Raw genomic sequence first — 6251 nt, 5'->3', positions numbered from 1 at the left:
TCCAGCTAACGCAGATCCAATGTCTATGATACGATTTTGAGTGTATACCTTTAATTTTCAGAAATTGCTATAAAGTCACAAAGATGCAAAAAAGCCCAGCAATTTTGTGTTTTTAACTGTTAATTGTATAGATATTATAAGTCACCCAGATCTTCTGCAGTGTGTAGACAGAATAAATATAAATACATCCAGTCTGGAAAGTATATGGAAAGTAGGACTAGCTGGGAATTTCGGTACTCAACTTACAACAATTGGGAAACAGAATTTCTATTGCTAAACAAGACAGTTGTTAAGTAAGTTGCATCCAATTATATGACTGTTTTGCCACTGTTAAGTGAATTACTGCAGTTAAATGAATCAGTCACTAAGCGAATCTGATAGCCTTTATTGACTTGGTTGTTGGAAGCCAGCTTGGAAAGGTCGCAAATGTCAATCACACTATCCCACAATGTTGCAACCATTATAAATACATGCTGGTTTTCAAATGCCTGAATACAATCTGGTTGTAGCCAGAGACAGCTGTAGGTGAAAAACTTCAGTTGCATGATCTACCATTCAGTGATTGAGAATGCTGTATAGATTATTTGTTGGTCAAACAGGATTCTTCTGTAAGTCTGCAAGATCTTCAAAATCCTGTTCCACAGTGTTCATTATTTATTACAGTTAAATTTGATAAGGTCACCAAAAAAGGCCTTTTTAATGGTTGCTCCGATTCTGGAAGTTGCTGCTTAAGATTGCCCATCTAAGCCTCTATGCCAGGGATGTCAAATTTTCATCATCACGTGATGTATTGTGACTTTTTCCCCCTTTGCTAAACTGGGTGTGGGCAACACGTGATATATTTGGCCTGTGGGCCAGGAGTTTGACAGCCCTGCTCTATGCAATAAACTTCATTTGGAGTGTATATCCAGGGATTTTGTCTGTTAGCTGATTGCTTTTACTGCCTGCTGGGGATAATGGATGATTTGAAAGCCACCTGCTACTAATTTTAAATTGCTTTCTTTATTGGTGAACTTCATTGTGGACTTATGGCAAGCATGGAACAAAAATGCAAATGAGCAAGTTTTATTCCCAATTAAGTGGGCAAAGTTACAGCCATAGAACATAATTTTATCTGTTCTTCAGAATCTTTTCCTTTCTTTCACCCAACTTTTTCCCTGTTCCATCCCTTCCTGCCTTCTGTTCATTTTCTGTCGTCTTGCCAGAATTCATTCTCCCCGCTTCCATTTTTCTTTTTCCTTTCTGATCTCCCCCCTCCTCTTCCCATCTCTGATCGTTTTCATCTTTAGTGCCCTTGCCTCTTCCTCTTTTTTTCTTTCCTTCCATCTTCATTTCTCCACTCCCTTCCCTTTCTCCCTTCCTCTACCAATCTTCTTCTCCTTCCTCTCCCTTTCCACCCCATATTGTATGCACAATATGGATCATTTATTTGTACGCTCTGCTGGAAAACTTCAGAATTTTCAGAATACTTCAGAGAGTATTGGATATTAAAATGTATGAAAATTCTTGCAGTGATGAAGGAAAAATTAAAATGAAAGGGAATGTGAGGCCAAGCACAAATTATAATACTCAGAATTACAGAGTGAAAATGGATGGGGATTAAATATGGCCACAAATCAAGATAAATCTGTTATTCAGAAAATCAATAGTCCTTTATTTTTCCTTTATAGAATAGCTATTACTAAATATCTCTGCACAATAAATCAGGAGATAGGGCAGAGAGAACCATTATTTGCACTTCTGGGCTCTTAAGTATTTGTCTACTTACATATATTTAAAAGAACCACCGCTCCCTCTAATTTTTGCTTATTTACTAATAGAATTTAATAGGACTGAATAAGCAATTGTTGAAAGAAGACAGCAAAACTGCACAATGACTAAGCCACAATCAGCCTATCAATGTAACAAGGCTCCCAGGTTGGATAGTTTTTATTAGAAAGTTTAAACTGAGCTGAGTGATCCTGCAAGCAGAACTCAGATCCCAGAACAGATAAAAGTAAAATGAGACATTTTTTGCCAAAGATGTCATGGTACTGTTTACTATATCTGCTTTTTCCACAGACCAATGAAAAGCACTTCAGATATTGCACAGTAAATATATTTTACATCTCTGAAGCTGCTTGTTATAACTAGAAATAATGGTGGATAAAAATACTATACTGTTATACTATAAATATTACACTTTTGTACTATATATAAATACCTGTATGCAGGTAGAGAAATACTTAGAGCCCAGAAGTGAAAATAATGGTTCTATAGAAGCTGCATAATTATTTCTCTGCTCTGCATTGAGCTCCCATATTCTCCAACTAGTTGTCTAAGTCGAGAAAGCACTAGATAATGGGAATTAATCAAACACTTGGATATAATACATCAGGCGTGGGTAGACCTTTACAAAGTAAACAACAAAAAGTTACAGATCTCACCTAAAGAACCACATTTTTATTACAGTACAAGCTTTTATGAACCTTCTGGAAACTCTTATAATGTCAGATTTTTGCTTTAGATCCAATTTGTTAAGCCTGCATGATGTAGAGCTGAGCAATATTTGCATAAAATTGACTTATACAAAGGACTTTTCATTTGTTCAGTTGGGATAACAGCTGTCCAAAGCTTGCTCCCATTCACTATTTTGGGCTAGGAATTACCTGTGTCTGAACACTTATAGTAACACACTGGATTTTTACCTGTTTTTAAAGAAAAGTACTAGTATGACAAGTCTAAGTAGTTTTGCAACTTTTGTCACATAAATAATTCACCAGTTAAAGCACTCCGAAAGGGTAGTTATCGGTGGAATTCATATATTGTTCAGACTTGTTAGTTTTGGCAGTTTTCAGGTAGAATTTGTAGCAGGATTATACTGCAATTTAATGCTTCAAGGTATTTGGTAGAAACTCACGTGCAAAGCCAAAGGAGAGAAAAGGCATGCCTACAAGAAGTCATACAAATGTAGCAGAGGAATACGGTCAATTTATTCTGTATAATTTCAAACAGCTGACAAAAGTATTCTTAGATCTCTATTACACATTTTATGAAAATTGCAGCAAATGTTCAAAACGTGTATACTTTTAATGCCGTAAACCAAATTGTGCAGACCACAATTTTGAGAACTGAAACTGCAATAGGGATTAATTTCTATTGAGGGAGCTTGTTATGGCTGTAGTAACCAAAAGCAATCAAAGCATTTCTAAAGCTTACCTGAAACCATCTACTTTACTGCAGGGACTTGCAGATGTATAGACCACAAATGTGATTATTAGTTCAATACCAGGACTATTCTAAAGAGATATAACCTGGTACAAACACTACTAGGCTATCCACATGTTGCATGTTGCCCCAGACCGTGTAAAGATTGCAGCACTGAAATTTGGCAGCAAACAATATTCAAGAATATTTCTTTTTGTTTCCAAAGATAAAAAGTGTGTGTTAAATTGAGGTGCAGCAGACCTATTTTTCCCTTCTCCCAAAAGCTGAACATTTTCAGTTGTCTCTCCAGACACTCTCCCTCTGTCCTTCAGGAAATAAATTTTTTGAAAAAAAGAAAATGATAATGTCATCTGCAATCTCAAAAAGATTGCCTGCTTCTGTGTTAAGTTTGTTTGGTTGGTTTGAATAATTTAGGATTATTTTTAAAAAAAACAATGCCTGAATGTACTAACTGTTTAGCATAGTGTGTGAATAATCAGCTTGCAGTGAAAAACCTGGTATGGTGGTTTTTATTGCCAATATTCAGCAGATATTAAAAATCATAGATTTAAATAAACAACCAAAAAATCCCTCAAATTTTATGGATAAGTTTGATACTGCAATTCTTATTTGGAATAAAAAGGGATTTGGCTTCTGGTGCACTACTTTAAAGCTTTATTGGGTCATGGAATTATGTCAAGCAACTAATGATATTATGGGAAACAGATTTATAAGCCAGGGGAAGCCTGTATTTTCAGTTTTGGAACAGAATCTGCCATGAAATAAAGCAAGTCTTGATGTGTCTCCTGGGATATGGCAGAATTCTGCACTCACCCTAAAAGCCTGCAAATTCTATACATTTGTAGTTTACTCTTCTCCCTAGATGTTAAAGGAGCAACAAACACTTCAAAGCTTTCATTTTAGTCTTTTTATTAAAAAATTCTAAATAGTCTTTAAAAAACAAAAACAAAATGCTTAATCAATGCTATGGTAACTGTCTGTACATGCACAGTTAAGGTGCTAAAAACAAAATAAAACTGAGTAGGACGCTGGCTTATTGTATATGAGGAATCAAATCTACAAGGAGTTTAGTGCAAGTTGAATTGTTAGAATTGGAAATCAGGTACCATGCTGGTGTATTCAAATCTATTTTATACTCAAATCACAATTTCAGATAAAGGTAATAAACCTGATTGTTTAAAGAAACATTTAACACACACACACACCCTCCACGAAATAACAGCATTGATTAGAAGTATTAGAATTTTGGAAGAATTTTCCTAAAAGAAATTATATAAGAAAAAAAACCCTCTGTTTGAAAACAGAGGAAGTAAACAATATTTTAATTTGCTACTTCATTTTGGTTTTTCTGCACTGGCAAAAAGTAGCTTATACCCATCAAGTCATTTTATACAAATTACAACATTAAATACAGGTGATTTGTGCTAAGGCTGAACTATTTTTTTTCTAGAATGAAGACTTATCTTCTCTGCCTAACTATGCCAGAAGGTCTGACAGAAACTGACTTAATTACTAAATTACTATTCCATATTTGCTATAGTTGCAACATTACCTGCAACAGTGACATAATCAAATCAATTGGGGAATGGACAAATGATGCTTCTCAGCAAGGGGAACAAATGGCAACCCAGATACCATTCTACTAAAACTAGTTTATGTAGCATTTTAAGTCAGCTTTCTTTATATAAGAGCCACAAGAGTGATCTGCATAACTTGTATTCAAAATTGGACATGGACACCATTCCAAGAATGCTTATCCCAGTCAGTTAAAAGAAAAACACCAAGTAACAAGTTAATGCTAAATATAGCCTTTGTGTGTGTGTGTGTGTGTGTGTGTGTGTGTGTGTGTGTGTGTGTGGTGTCATTTTGCAAAACAGAAAAACAAATCCTTTGTAAAACCAAAGATTAACTACTGTGATTACCTAGAATAAAATTAAAAACCTCCTGCTGATGATAAACCCTCAAACTGTGTTATGGTGACAGTATTGCTAACACAGGACATATTTAATGAGAAATTAAACTGAAGAACTGGTCGAAACAATCTATTTCCACACGTGGAGGAGAACAGATGCTTTGGGTCTAGCAGTTTTAGGCAAGATGGAGCCCAATGCCTTGGAATTTCTATGATTGTTTTATTAATATTCTTTAAAAAGTACTCAAGATTGCAAATTAGTTTGTACTAGTTGATATAAACATAGATTATATTAAGCCCAGAATTTTCTATTTTGGCCACATGAAATCTGAATGTGAAAAATGTAAAACACATTCTAGTTTTGAGAAGTTGTACAGATCGACTGTATGATCACAATTTATGATTTTCTGCACTGTCCAAGTATAGAATTTTATAAAATGCCATGTAAATGTTTTATCCAGCACTACTTAAATATGGTTAACTGAAGTAAAATAATTCTTGTGGGCTAGAGAGGATCAGGCAAGCTGCCTGAGGAGGTATGATGCAAAGAGAATTATTTTGAAAACTACCTGCCTCTTTGAGCAGTGAAGGTGGAAATACAGGCACTTGCCCCAATTTCAATAGCTGAGAAGTGGAGATTCCCCAGTATAGGTTTTTAAGAAGCAGCACTGGCTAGTATATAAATCTCAAGATTTTGAAAGGTAAGTATCTTTAACAGGAAATTAAATAATAAAAAAGAATGTGGCAGGTTTTTTTGTCTGCTTCTTTCTTTCAAGAGGCTTTGATATATAGCTATGGGAACTCTTGGCTCCATTCTGCCTTATATTAATAGAAAAAAGGCAGCTGGCTTGTAAGTGTTGACTGGAATGTAGAAGCAAACTATGTTGCTATTTTCTACCCAGGACAATTTTTTTTCCCTGAGTGAGTTAAATCTATGGAAATTCATGCTGACTCAAATTGTAAAGACATTAAGAAAAAAAATATTTTACTAGATCTTTTAAAATTTCCTAAAATTCTATGGATATTTTCTCCTACCAAGAGATTTTTATTTTTGTCTAGTTTGAATTATGTGAAATTTCAGGGCTGCTGTATGCCAAGAACAAAGAAAAAAACCATTGCTGGATATTTGATA

The 6251-nt window shown here is 34.8% G+C and overlaps 1 protein-coding gene across 1 annotated transcript in view; it reads right to left on the bottom strand.

Annotated features, from left to right (window-relative positions):
- Positions 1 to 3636: 3636 nt before the first annotated feature.
- The window catches only part of FZD3 (frizzled class receptor 3), a 29668-nt gene continuing 27053 nt past the window's right edge, over positions 3637 to 6251 (bottom strand). Inside the window, exon 8 of the transcript XR_015742834.1 lies at positions 3637 to 6205. The gene's annotated coding sequence lies outside the window, so the exon portion shown is untranslated. The remainder of the gene's footprint in view (positions 6206 to 6251) is intronic.

This window comes from Pseudonaja textilis, chromosome 1 (genome assembly GCF_049901715.1).
Source record: "Pseudonaja textilis isolate UNSWEBS1 chromosome 1, rPseTex1.2, whole genome shotgun sequence".
In the NCBI taxonomy this organism is placed as follows: Eukaryota; Metazoa; Chordata; class Lepidosauria; order Squamata; family Elapidae; genus Pseudonaja; species Pseudonaja textilis.
The sequence above is the reverse complement of the archived record's forward strand: the minus strand, read 5'-3'. Positions and strand labels throughout refer to the sequence as shown.